Source organism: Lithobates pipiens, unplaced genomic scaffold, assembly GCF_037356315.1.
Source record: "Lithobates pipiens isolate NorthernLeopardFrog02 unplaced genomic scaffold, aLitPip1_a1.2 Scaffold_3, whole genome shotgun sequence".
Classification (NCBI taxonomy): domain Eukaryota; kingdom Metazoa; phylum Chordata; class Amphibia; order Anura; family Ranidae; genus Lithobates; species Lithobates pipiens.
In genome coordinates, this window is record NW_027507790.1 from 274,540,298 (window position 1) to 274,555,278 (window position 14,981).

Below are 14,981 nucleotides of genomic sequence, written 5' to 3' on the forward strand. Positions count from 1 at the left end.
ACCTTCAGGTTTATCTGGGGTTCTTTCTCAGAAGAACCTCCTACCTAGACCTTGTAAAAGACTCTGCCAGAAACTTTCGTGCGCTCTGAGTAAACAGTACACCAAGTCTGGTTTTCCCAGAGCCCAGTCTTCCAATAGGAGGGGACTTACAGGCCAAACCTCGTTTCTTCGGATGATGAGGCCCGGGTACCATACCATCTTGGGAGTCAAATATCGGCCCGAGATATGAATCCGGTTTGTTGTAGCCCTTAGGCCCCCGCAGGGACCTGCACAGAGCTTTCTTCATAGCACATGTTTTACGTGACCAACCACCATAGACACTGGTGAAAAAACTGAGGTGCGTCCCATATGGGAGGGGTTATATAGGGGAGGAATTCTCCTTAATTGGGGTTAACCAGTGTCCAATCACCAGAGGTGACTATTCAACCCACTATGTAATGAGCTCCTGTGTCCCGTGATGTATGATCAAGAAATTTAATTATTTGCTTGCAATGAAGTGGAGGGATGTACGGAATGTTTTTGTTCTGTCCTCCCTTCACGCAGATGCAACAGTTGAAATCCCAACAGCGTCTGGTGTTGCTGTAAAGTCCATCTGTGTCCACAAATACAACATTAACATGGGAGGGGTGGACTTCAATGACCAGTTGTTGGCGCCATACTTGATTGCCGTAAGGCCAGACGCTGGTATAAAAAAGTGTCTGTATACCTCAAGGGACAGGCTAATTTTCTCAATCTTTACTTCACCAATCCTTTCAGGTGGAGAAAAAATCTCTACTTCTGGACTGAAAGAGCTAACTCTTTTGGTTGTGCAGGGCCCAGAGTTAGTTCTTTAAGTTAGGGGCCATAACCAGTGAGGCACTATCTCTTCATCTTCACTGTTTTCATCTTCCACCATTGAAGGTGATGTTTGGATGCCGCCGGTGCAACTGGGTTCTGGTGGGTGTCATCCACTGCTTGGGGAAGTCAGTTTCTGAGGCACTTGGACTGCGTTGGAAAGTGGATGCAAATGGTTCCAATGCCACATCTCAAAGGGCCCACTTTCCCTTCTGGACGGGTCTGATAGACTGGTAAGCTAGGGAGTTGCTTGCAGATAATGTAAGGTTAAGGTCACCAACAATTTTCCAACTTATGCTTTTCCAAGCACCCCTAAGTTCCTCAGCAAGACACAATACCCAGACTTGGAGATCCTGCAGCTTCACCTTATGTTCAATAATTTTTATTAAAAGTTGTAGTAGTACAAGAAACAAAGGAACAAAAGAAAAGATAAACGAGATATCAATAGTGCATGCAGTAGTAAAGTAATACACCTTGTGTCCAGAAACTTTACAAAATAATACAGGGTTATTGTAATGTACAATTAAGACAAAAAGGAGATAGAATATCAATATTCAGGGAATATCCTCCCCCCAGACACCCCAAATGGGATCTTGCTGTGTACCGGAGCAAGGATCAGCTTCAGAGCATCATAAGCATGAAAACGCAATATGAAGGTTTTCCCCGAGAATGCAGACAAGCAATATGGGTCAGATGTGACCAACTTTAAAGAGAAAGACAAGCAAAAACATGTATAATGCTCAACGTAGTTGGGATGCATCAAATGTAAGAGTAAACAACAGTTATCACATGAATACCTGGAAACAGGTAAGTGGTGGGTGTATTAGATTATGAGTATGGTAACAGGTGAGAAGTCTTAAAGCATAAACAAAAAAAAACAAAAACAATTAGGGGGGGGGGAGGGGGGGAAAGGGTGTATGTAAAGGAGGAAGGGTTTGGGGAGGTGAAAGATGAAGTAGTAAGAGAGCAGTTAAGTGAGCCCATACTGGAGTGGGAGTATTAGAGGAGTAAGGGATGGGATTTGTCAAACCATTGTAACCAAGCTTCCCACAGTTTTATGGTTTTGGGTAGGTGGCCCTCAGCAGTGGCGTACATGCGTTCATACATTCCGTGCAGATGGGTTGTTCTCACAACTTCAGCACAAGAAGGAGCTTCTAGGGATTTCCAATTTCGGGTCAAAGTCAATTTTGCTGCTAAGCAGATGTGTGTTACTATGCATCTAAGATCATGTGGGAATTGTTCAATGCCAATGTTGAATAAAGCTAGAGCTGGATCAAGTGGGGTAACAATGTGAGTGACTGCCGATATAAGATTGAAAATGGCTACCCAAAAGGGAACCAGTTTAGGGCAGGACCAGAAGGTATGATAGAGGGTTCCTGGGAGGCCACAGCACCTCCAGCAGGCAGAATTTGCATTCTCAAAATATTTATGTAGAAGGTTTGGGGTAAGGTACCATCTGAGATTAATTTTATACGTGAGTTCCCAAAGATTGGCTGATTTGGTCACAGAATAGACAGCTTTTATGGCGAACGACCATTGTTGTGGTGAGTAAGAAATTCCAGTTTCAAGTTCCCATTTCACCAAAGGGGGTAGTTTAGCGAAGATCATTTTATCATTAAGTGTGGTATAGAACAAAGAGATACCCTTAGCTGTAACAGCCTTACCCGATATGTATTGCCAAGTTGCTTTTGGAATACTCACATGTAGATGGGGATTTTGTAGTAGGCAGTGAGTGATTTGAAAGTATTTAAAGTAATCGCGAGGGGAAAGATTAAATTCCTGTTGGAGAGACGTAAAGGATTTGAGAAGTCCAGAATCATAAAGGTCTGCTATATGTGTAATCCCATTGGTTTTCCAAGAATGGAGACGCAGATCAGAGATCAATAGTTCAATAATGTCTATTGGAAGGGGAATTTTACAATTGGTGGTGTTCGATTTTGTGTGGGTAATCAAGTATTTGAATGCTAACACTGATGCTACTATAGATGGGGAAAGGTGAGTACAATTAGTCTTCAATTTAGGCGCTGAGAGGAGCCACAATCCCAGATTGTTACCAGGGACTTGGCAGGATTCTATGGAACTCCACTGATTGGAAGGATCAGGATTGAACCAGGCTCTAATTTGAGCCAGTATAGCTGCATTGTAATAGTCTCTAATATTAATATATCCCATGCCTCCTACTTGTTTGTGTTTTATTAGGGAGTGGTGTGCTATTCTAACCTTTTTTCCTTGCCACACAAATCTTCTGAGGAGTGATTGAATTTGCGTGTGGAAGGATGAAGGTATGGGGATCGGGAGTGCTCTAAATAAATACAAGAGTTGAGGAAGATGAATCATTTTAAACGCAGCTAGTCTACCCGAACTTGTGAGCATCAGTCTAGACATTTTATCTAGTTCTAGTGATAGTTTATTAAGAAAAGGGACGAAGTTGGTTTTAAATAGATCTTTAGGGCGAGAAGTAAGAGAGATACCTAAGTAACTCAGAGAGTCTGTAGACCACGTATATTGATACTGGTTTTTCAGGGACAGAGATTGGCATTCCGGTATGAATAGGGGGAGGACATAGGATTTAGAGATGTTCACCTTGTAATAAGAAACAAGACTAAATTCATCAAGTGTTTGTTGTACCGAGGCCAGGGAAACTGTAGGATGTGTCAAAGAGAAAATAACATCATCAGCAAAGAGGCTGATTTTGTGATCCGTGTTGCCAATGTTGATACCAAAAATGGTGGGATGTGATCTAAATTTAGCAGCCAGGGGTTCGATCAGTAGGTCAAAAATCAGGGGCGACAAGGGGCATCCTTGGCGAGTGCCATTGAAAATTTGAAATGGCGTTGATAACATGGACGAGCAGTAAACTTGGGCTGAGGGAGTAGAATAAAGGGCTAAGATGGCTGAGAGGATATGGTTCTGAAATCCAAATTTCTCTAGGGTCAATTTTAAGTACTGCCAGTGTACCCTATCGAACGCCTTCTCCGCATCCAATGACAGAAGCAGAGAAGGCGTTCGATGGGCCGCCGCGTGATGGATAAGATTGAGCATCCGTCGTGTAGCATCCGAGGTTTGGCGCCCCTTAATAAATCCAGACTGGTCAGGATGAATCAACATTGGCAAGACATCGATCAATCGTTTAGCTATAACTTTAGCATAAAGTTTCACATCGTGATTCAATAATGAAATAGGGCGGAAGTTTTGAGTTAAGTTTGGTTCCTTCCCTGGTTTCGGTATAGTCACTATTAATGCTCTAAGCATCTCTTGAGGAAAAGAAGCAGAGGAGGCAGCAGAGTTGAACAGCGGTGTCATGTGCTCAGTGAGAATGGAGCTGAATTGCTTATAATATTCTCCCACAAAACCGTCAGGGCCGGGCGTTTTACCATTGGGTAACGTTAATATGGCAGATTGAATTTCTTTTTGTGTGAAAGGGGTGTTTAATTCCTCCAATTGCTGTGAAGTTAGGCTAGGGAGTTTCACAGAATCTAAGAATGTTTGTATCTGTGCGGGGGTGGGTTGGGCTAGATCAGGAGCGTTCTTCAAATTATATAGTTTGCCATAATAAGCGCTAAAGGCATTAGCAATATCTTGTGGGTTTTGTAATTTAGAGTTAGAGTCAGGATGATGGATATAAGGAATGGGACGTCTAGTGAGAGGTCCCTTAATCTGGTGGGAGAGTAATTTGCCAGATTTATTACCTGCAGCGTAAAATTTCATTTTGTGCCTTCGCTGAATATGGTCATGTTTTTCTAAAAGAAGAGCCCTAAGTTCCAATCGTAATGAAATTAATTCTGATTTGAGTGCTTGAGTGGGATGGGATTTATTGAGCAGATCAATATTTTGAATGCGCATGAGAAGTGCGTCCATCTGCTGCCTCCTTCGCCTGTTATCTCTAGCTCCAAATTGTATAAAGAGTCCTCGCATATATGCTTTATGCGAGGCCCATAGAATATGGGGATCTGCAACAGAGTCTTTGTTGTGGACAAAGAATGCTTCTAATTCGTTTTTCAGTGTTTGCGCATAGGGTTCAGATTGTAGAATTCTTGTATTCATTCTCCATAGGTACGCTGGGGAATGCCTGATATGGTCTTCCACGGTAATGCTGACAGGGGAATGATCAGACCATGTAATCAGGTGTATGTTGGAGGAGGATACGGTTTGAAGGGTCCTGGAATCAGTCAAAAAGAGGTCAATGCGGGAGTAAGAGTTATGACCTGGGGAGAAATATGTGTAGTCCCTTTCGTCCGCATGCTGACATCTCCAAACGTCCAGAAGATGTAACTTATTCAGTAGAGGATTCAGTGCCAGCCTGCTTCTCCTGGGCTGGAAGGACGAATCTAGATCAGGATCAGGGGTGCTGTTAAAGTCTCCACACCATATTGTAGTGCCTTGTTTTTCTGTTTGTACTTTCTTATGTAGTTTTCGTAAGAAACGAGATTGATGAGTATTGGGAGCATAGACATTGACAAAAGTATAAGGAGTCCCATTGATGATACAGGATAGAATAATATACCGGCCTTCAGGGTCCTTGGTGCATTGAACCAGTTGAAACGCTAGATAATTTTTAAAAGCAATAAGAACCCCTTTCTTTTTTTTAATTGCATTGGCTGTGAAAATAGTGTTGAAGTCTCTGTTGGTGCATATAGGGGGATTACTCTGTTGGAAATGCGTTTCTTGTGCACATAGAATTTCACATTTAGTATGCTTGGCTAAAGCCCACAAGGACCTTCTCTTTGCAGGGTGATTTAGTCCCTTCGCATTAATTGTGACAATGGTGATAGGCATATGTAGAGCAGGTACTTCAAAAAGAGGAGAAAGGTATTACTTGAGAGAACGTAGGGCTAGAGGAGACTAGAACGTCAGTGAGCGATGAGATATTGTTCAGTTGTTAGGCAAGTAGGTCGAGGCTCTCAAAGCGCTGTGTGAGGCAGAGATGCAGGAGTGGAGGTAGGAAAGAGGGAGAGGATAAGAGCGTAGGGAAAGAACAAAAACCAAAAATGAAAAAGTACAAAAAGGTACAAATGTAACTCAACGGTCCAAAATATAACAATAGCAGTGGAGTAATATGACTTGGAATGCTGCTTAGTAAATGACCGTAAACTGTAACAAGTGTTTCGAGTGAGGAAGTACCTCAGCGCTTCCGCGCGTAGAAACACTAAATAGGGGTAACGAGTCTTAAAAAAAAACGATCAAAAACAGCGCATCAAAGGGACTAGTAGATTGATGTGAAAAAGACTTTAAAATGTCATTTATTAAATGTAAAAAATAAACACAGACATCTGATCCCTGCAGGATCTCAAACACATAAAAAACACCAATCATAAAACGGACAGATGTTTGATAATGAAAAGCTCCTCAGATCTCTCAATTATAACTTTGGAAAGGTCAAAACCAAAGACCAATGTGCACAGCTTTCGAATGCCTAATGAATGCAATCAATCATCTGAAAGAACCCAAAAAGTCAGTGTAAACGAATGGAACAACGTTTCTAGGGACACTCACTTCATAGGTGTTCAATGGGCTGCAGAGCTGATGAGTCCAGTCTGATGACCGAGGGGGAGGTGTTTATTTCAGCTCCATCTGAAGCGTTCGGCTTGGAGGCAGAGGTGTAATGCTGCACGCTAGGTGGTAAGGATCAAGCTTAGTCACCAGATGATATCAGCTGTACACATAGGCAGCTTGGAGAACGCTGCACTGCCTGCAGTGCCGCTTGTCCGAGCGGCTGTGGATCACATGAGAGGCTTGTCACGTGGAAGGCTGTGAAGGGGAAGGTTGCTATGCCGACTCTCCTGCTTACATGTTTCGCGCTCCTGCGCTTTGTCAAAGCTGGAGCGGCATACAGCAACCAGAAAGATAAAGGCATCGGGTAGTGTGTAGGGGCGGGGACTGTCGAAGTCTCTCAGGTTAACCCCTAATGTGTCACTAAGCCTCCTGCAGTTAAAACCTTATTAGACAGGGGTCTGTGTCAGTGAAAGAACTGTTAGAAAACATCTAATAGGAAATGTGGATTGAAACATATGGTTGACACAGTGGTGTAGTGGTTAGCACTCTCACCTAGCAGCAAGCAGGACGCTGGTTCGATTCCCAACCACGCCACCACCCGCCTGGAGCTTGTATGTTCTCCCTGTGCCTGTGTGGGTTTCCATGGGGATATTAAAGGATATACAGAAGGGAGAAGAATGCTATGGATAAAAGGACACTGTAAGTTAAAAAAACACTGTAAGTTAAAAAAACTCAAGGGGGGGAAAAATTGCGGAGACCAAGGGCAAAAAAACAAATTATTTTAAAGATATATTTTATATTATTATTATTAATTATCTTGTTTTGTGTAACGAGTCTTAAGACCGGGCGTGAATAGATGGCAACGCCAAACGGCAATTGTGAATCCTGGCCCCAAACCATATAACTAGTGGGAGGCATTTTTCTGGCTCCTTGGGGGCAGAGGTTGGGTTGAAAGAGAGCCTGTGTTACTTTGGTCCATGGGTGCTGCATCTGGGGGAGCAGGGATGATGTCCCATCTTTGTAGTAGGTGCAAACCTTGTTGCAGAGACGTAACTACGTGTTTCCTTCCCTCACGATGAATGGATAGTTTAGCAGGTGCAATCCATTGGTATGGAAGCTGATGATTACGGAGAGCTTTAGTTATTGTGCTCAATTGTCTCCTTCTGCTGAGGGTGTGCTGTGAAAGGTCAGCGTAAATTTGGAGACGGGAGTACGGGTCTGGTAATGATTCCATTCCCCTCATTTTGTGCATAAATTGTTCCTTGATGTGATAGAAGTGCACCCTCAATATGACATCTCTAGGTATTGCATCTGGTAAGAACGCAGGTTTAGGTAGTCTGTGAATGCGGTCTATGACCAGCTCAATATTTTTTGCCTCAGGAAGCACCATTTTGATAAGACCTTTGGCAAAGGCAGGGAGCTCAGTATTTTGGACAGATTCAGGGATCCCTCTAATTTTAAAATTATTTCGTCTGGCTCTGTCCTCTAAATCCGCCATTTTGTCTTTTATCCAAGCAATTTCCTGAGAATGTGCTTCCTGAGTGTCAATAACATCGTTCACTGTGCCCGTAATGTCGCTTACAGTAGCCTCCACATGTGTGATTTTGTCCTCCATTGCTCCTAACTTGTGGCCAAAACTGTGCATGAGGGAGAGCATGTCAGCTTGCAAAGAGCTCCTCAGAGACATGAGCATGTCCTTTAAGGTAGAGTCTATTACAGCCTGTCCAGTAGTAGGAAATGCTGCTATGGCGTCAGGCTGGTGGTGCATCTGAGGGTAGGTCTGAGGCATCCCACTGGTCTGATCCCCTCCCTGGGCCTGTTCTGTGTCATCCATGCGCATTTTTGCCTTAGCTGGGCTGTGGGCTGTGGGAGTTCCCGGGGGAGAAAGAGATTGACCCGGTTTGCTTACCATCGTTTCCGAAGTGATGTGGTAAGCGCTTCCTTCAATCGAACGGGATGCGGCCTCAGCCTGTGGAGATTGTATAGCCGGTTCGGCGCCATCTTGGTTTTTCCGCACGGACGGCTGATACATATACGCCGTCAGTTTGCGGGGAAGCCGACTGTCCTTTCGCTTGAGCGACATCACCGGGAGGTAGTGCGGACGTTCCCCCAGGTATTTAGAGGTAAAAAGAACGGATTGGGGTCGCTGAAATGCCGCTTCAGAAGCCGTTCAGACGGAGAGCAATCTCCTCACGCAGCCATCTCAGTCACGCGCCGGCCACGCCCCCTCCAGCTTCACCTTTAAGTTAAAAATATTTTTATTTCTTTGCATTTTCTACTGCCTTCTGATAAGCTTGTTTCAGTTTTTTTCCTAGTTTATCCACATATCACTCATAGGAGGCTAGGGAAGTGTGGTCGATGGATGTGCCAAAAGCCAAGTCAACTGGAAGTCGAGCCTCTCTCCTGAACATCAGTCTTTAGGGGAAATACCCAGTAGCATCATTCATCATGCTATTGTAAGCATGGATAATGGCGGCAAAGTGATTTCCCCAATGTTGTTTCTTCTCGGAGGATAAAGTTCCTAGCGTGTTCAGTAAAGTACGGTTGAACCTCTCAGGTTGGGGATCTGCCTGCAGCTGATATGGATATGTGCTAGATTTCTTTCCCCTGAGGTACAGCTTCATCAGCTTCAGACATAGGTTGCAAAAAGTTATGCCTTGTACACACAGTCGGAAATTCAGACGGAAAAAGTCTGATCGGATTATGTTGTCGTAAAATCCGATTATGTGTGGGCTCTATTGGACTTTTTCCGTCACCACAAACCTCCTTAATAGGAGCAAAACCCGAGGAAAGATCTCAAATCTGTCACAGTCTTTGGTTGAGGCCAAGTAATGACTGCCTCCAACTTCTACGGGTATGTGGCGATGACCTTTGCAGAGACAACATGACCAAGGTAGGTGACTGAAGTCTGATAGAACTGACATTTTTCTAATGACAGCTTCAACCCTTCATCATGGAGTCTTGCAAATACCTTCTTAAGCCTTGCTTTGTGCTCTTCTAAGGTTTGCCCAAAGACAATGATGAAGTACACTAAGACCTCAATCAAGTTCATGTTTCTCATAATGTGCTCCATCAATTTCTGGAACATGGCTGGGGCTCTCGATAAACCCTAAAGCAACCTGTTGAACTGGTAGAACCCCAAGTCTGGTAGTTGATGGACATCCTGTCAGGGCTGGCTTAGCCCTTCCTTCTCTGGGCTGGCTGCTCAGCTGTCGGCTAATTGCCAGCTCTCATCTCTCTCCCAGCTGTTCCTGATCCTGCTCGTCTGACTTTCCTACTTAAAGATGTCCAGCTCACTTCATCTCTGCCTTCGCCTTGGTCACATCACAAGAAACTATCTCCTGCGGTTCTGTTTAAAGACTGGCTTGCTGACATCCCTTCTTGTTCCTTACCCTGCTTGCTGTTGCCCCACTTGGATCCCTGACTTCTGGCCTGGCTGATTACCTGATCTGGTTATTAAACTCTGGACTGGCTGACTACTCGATCCGGTTACTGGACTCTGGCTATGCTTTGACTATGCTTACTCTATTTACCTTTTTATTTTTTATTAATAAACAAGTGTGATTTAATTGTATTTCTGTCTCAGTCTAATTCATGGTTACTGACACATCCACAGTGTTCCTTTCTTCTTCCTCACTATCACAATAGGGGATGCGTAAAAATGACTGAACTTATGGATGACTCCTGACTTCTTCAGCTCTCTGAGTTCTTCCAGATCACTAAGGGGTACTTGCCTGGCCCTCTCTTGAAATAGTTTATCTTCCTGCAACCAAATCTGATGCTGAGCACTCTTAGCTCACACTACATCAAAATAATTCTGAGGAAATATCTTCTCTTACAAAGATAGCTGGTCTCAGACTCTTCTCTACTACACAGGATGTAACATTTCAGAGGAAGTAGGGAGCTCTTCTCTTGTTGTTGCTTATTTTGATCTATTGTTATCTTCCCTCCCAGCCATCTCTGCTGTGATCACACCCTGAGGCTCTCTTCCAGCACCTCAGCTTAATATTTTTACTATTTCCATTTTTGGAGCTTATGGCTCTGTTGGAGTTCTCAGTTGGATCCTTCTCTGAGAATTTTTGTTATTTCCTGCCTTTTGAGCAAAGAGAAGTTTCAGTAACACCTTCAACACTTCAACCATGACATCTGGTTCAGTCTACTTCTGAGGCATTGTGCTTTGAAATGCCCAAGCTTTCTACAACTAAAGCACTTCCTTGAGTCTGGCTTCACCATCTGCCTATGAGTCTGGACTTCCTGTAAGGGCTGGCTTAGCCATTCCTCCTCTGGCCTGGCTGCTCAGCTGTCGGCTAATTGCCAGCTCTCTTCTCTTTCCACAGTTACCAGCTGTTCCTGATGATGCTTATCTGACCTGCCTATTTAAAGCCTTCCAGCTCACTTTTTCCTTTGCCTTCGCATTGGTCACATCACAAGGAACCATCTCCTGCTGTTTGTTTCAAGACTGGCTTGCTGACATCCCTCCTGGCTTCTTATCCTGCTTGCAGTTGCTCCCCTTGGATCCCTGACTTCTGGCCTGGCTGATTACCCGATCTGGTTAATGAACTTTGGACTGGCTGACTACCCGATCTAGCTACTGGACTCTGGCTATGCTTGACTACGCTTTTTTCTATTTACCTTTCTATTTTTATTAATAAACAAGTGTGATTTGATTTTACTTCTGTCTCAGTCTGTTTCATGGTTTCTGACACTTCCATTGGTCGTAGCAAAGTTTGTTGTATCTTATCTTGGGTTTGAACAGCATGTGTAAGTAACTTAACTGGGGCTGCTTCAGTGACAGACTTGACAATAAGAGAGGTATTCCCCTGTCTCTTTCTCTCATCATTGTTGTCCTCCTCAAGTATACTCTTCTCTACCATTAGAGTTGACACATTCTCCGCCTTGTTATTAGATCTTGAGAGTTATTTAGACTCTTCATAGTTTTCACCCAACAAGGCCTCCTTTTCTCGCACTACATTCACCAACTGGGGATAAGTAGGGACCACTTGTGTTTTTCAGTAACAGTCTCAACACAATTGAATGGTTGGGCCTAGCAGCCTGCAGGATTTGTTCTAGCCAAACTTTGACAGCATTGCAGGGATTAATCCCCTTTTTAAGGATGATCTAATGCAAGTTTTGATCTACTCTGACAATTTAATCAGACAGTCTCTATGCCTTGTACTGGTGGTGTGTTGCTACTTCTACATTAGATCAGGAAGTTTCACAACTCTACCATACACAGTGCACAGGTATTCAATGTAATCCACAAAGTCTGATTTCCCCCTTTTAAGGCTATCCACCATGGTTTTTGCTGTCACGCTGTCTTTTCCAACTCTGTAACACTCCATTCTTCCACTTCTTGTATGGCCTGATCCATCCAGCTTTCAAAATCTTCCTCTCCACAAAGGGTGATAATTCGTGCTGAGAACAACTGGAGCTTCCTGTATCTTTGATGATCTGAAACTGTACTATTCTTTACCAGACTCTCAAACATCTTGCTCATGTCATCATAGAAAGAAGCAGGTGGCAGATGGGCTGTGGGTACTTCGGTTTCCTCTGATGTTGGGCTTATTGACCCAAACTGTGAGCGATCCTCATCCAGGTCTCCAGGTGACAGCAATAGTATCACTTGATCTTCTAGCCCTTCCGGCAAACTCACAACATCCTTCTTAAAAAAAGTCGGTATAGCTGGTCTCCATTTCAACAGAGTGTATGTGTAAGAGGCTTGGTTCTCATATCCACAAAATGTGCCCCTTTTTCTTACCAACTGCCACACCTCCCTCTTGGTCCACTTAACGTTGGGTGTCTCTACCACCTTGCACAACTCTAACTGGCCCCCTTGCTCTTGTCTCCAAACAGCTGCTGCGGCTGAGTCCATCCTTCAATTTACTCTTGACTCATCATATGATTTGCTAGAGCAAGGCATGAGGGGTATCCTGGAAAAGCCCCCAAATGTAGCACTACCCCCATGAGGGTCACTTAGATATATTTGACCCCAATGGTTAGCCTGACCTTGCAGGTCTCTCAACACCTCTGACACCCTGGATTCTGACATTTCTGGGTGAAATTACGGAGACACCAAAGTATGACACAGTAATCAAATAATTATTTTACTTCTGTAGATAAACAAATCAACAAAAAGTAGCTGAGGCAAAATTAAACAGAATCATTATGACCATAGAGTTTCAATGGGGAAATAGAGTAGCAAACAGTAACCTGAATAAGGCCTATGGCCACAGGTAAGAAAAAGGCAAAGATGATGACCAATTTTGTGTCAGACTACTCCCTTCTTGCCCCTGATGCCACAGCCCCACTTTAAACACAGATACTCAAGAATGTTTCACCCGACTATACACAAGATATCAACACTGGTTTCGGAAAAGAGTCCCTTAGTGGTATAGACAGGTCTGGTACACAAATGTCCCTTTGGTGCTGGGGGCAGAGGAGTCCTTTTTATTACAGGTGTTCTGTATATTCAGCTAGCTTAAACAAGGGCCCAGTATAGTTCCTGGATAAGGAGCATCCAATGGTGTAACAGCAAATATAAAGTGTCTCCTTAATAGGGCTTTAGTGAGAGAAACAAAGTAAAGGTGTGTTCATGCAGTGTCTCTTGGGATGCAAAGAGGGTGGGCTTCTGCCTGCTCTCAAATCCAAATGATACCAGGCTCAAAGGAATAACAAGAAGATCCTGGAACAGGCTTCTGCAGGTGCTGTAATCAGAGAAGGGCACTCAATAGCACACCCTGTAGCATGTTAATTCAGTTGGATATGTATTGGGGGTGGTGAGGGCAACTTCCTGATTGTCACCAGACTGACCATAAATGTTGATGACCGATGCATCCACACACTCCCGCCGAGGCTTTCCTTGCTGCCTAGGCTGCAGCAACAACTTGCTCTCCTCCAACCATTGGGGTCACTGCTTCCAGCTGAAGCCTGTGGTCCCAAGAGACTGATGCCTCCCCAACCAAAGCTATTTATTCCCTCTTCCAGCATTATGTTCTCCCTCTTCAGCCAGCTGGAACTTGTAGTCTGCTATGGTCCACCCCTAGTGCAGATTTCGGCTCTTTAGACTACATATCCCAAGATTGTCTGCTCTTCTGTAAGTTCTCACTCACTCTGCATTCAGGATGTGACAAAGCAGGGTCCAGGCTAAGCACTAGAGAGAACATCCCCATTGTGGCCAATGCTGTAAAGTGCCCCCTGACAACACAGGCAATTTAGCCAGCTCTTGGCTACCATCTGATTTTACTAACATATGTCCAAGTTGCAAAATTGTGTTCAGGCATTCACATTTGTTTTACCCTTAGTTACTAAGGATTTAAATAAAAAAAGTAATGGGTGATCAAGATCAAAAGCATCATTATATGTTATTCATGGTGCCCAGATTTCAAGGAGATTTAAGTGCGTATCATTAATAAAAGAAGTAAGCTTTTTCTGAATCATGTTTCCCATGATACTTTGTTTCACTTCTCTAAAATTCAAGGGTGGTTCCCTCCAAGCCCAGGGGGGAGGCTATTTAAGCAGCCCGCTCACCTGTGTTCTTTTTCGGTTCCAGTGTGTGATACCACTTGTTACCCATTTACAGGCCCCACAAGCTTCTGCTACATGGCCTACTTCTCAAGGTTCTCTGCCACAAGCTTTCAGTTCCCATAATACCACTCATTACCCATTTTACAGGCACCCTGAGCTTCTGCTACAATACCTCCCCCTGACGGTTCTTGCCACAAGCTCTCAGTCGCCACTTATATCACTCATTTTCCCATCCACACTTAGCACTCATGCGATTTCTTAGGACACAAATTACAATATATAACATATCTGCCATTACTTGTTGGACCATGTATCTGTGGTCAGGTTGGCCCCCCTGTTGACCACTTGGTGAAGCGACTTACCTTTCACATGATGGTGGAGTGCAGTGATGTTTGGGTCCAAACCTAGGTTTGGAACAAACTTTGGTTGTTCAGGCGTACATTCCAAATGCCTGAAATTTGCCCATTCAGCCCCCTGTTTGGTGGGAGAAATGCATCATATATAAAAATGTAATTTCTACCATTTCTATACATTTATCCTGGAGTAGTACTTTATAGTTGGCTATTTTTTTTGTCTGAGTATTGCATAAAAAAATGCAAGGCAATATCAGCAGTAAAAGTATATTTTTGTCCTAAGACAAAACAATATATGGATTATTTTGTTATTATAAAGTTATTGCTGAATCAATAGGTTCATAGAGGAAAGTAAACATTGCTCTGGTCCATAGACGGTGTACAGGTGTGAGAGCTGAAGTGGTTAAAAAGATTAAACTTATTTAACCCTTTAGATGCATTAAGTGAACAAAACATCCATGTATATTACATAACCTTTCTTCACAAAGTCCATTATTCATAGTATTTATTATAATTATTATTATTATTGATATTTTATTGAACAGGATGTTATGCTTAATTATAATCTACATTTTCTTCATATTTTACATGCTAATAACAATTATATTTATTTTTATTTGCATCTGAGTTTTAAATGTAATATTGACTGAATATCTAGCAAAAGAAACTACTTATCTTTATAACTTATATGAAAACTAGAAACTAAGAGACCGGACTAAAAGAGAGTGGACTATTAAGACACCCGGGTAGACTGTCTAAAAATATTTAGATTTATTT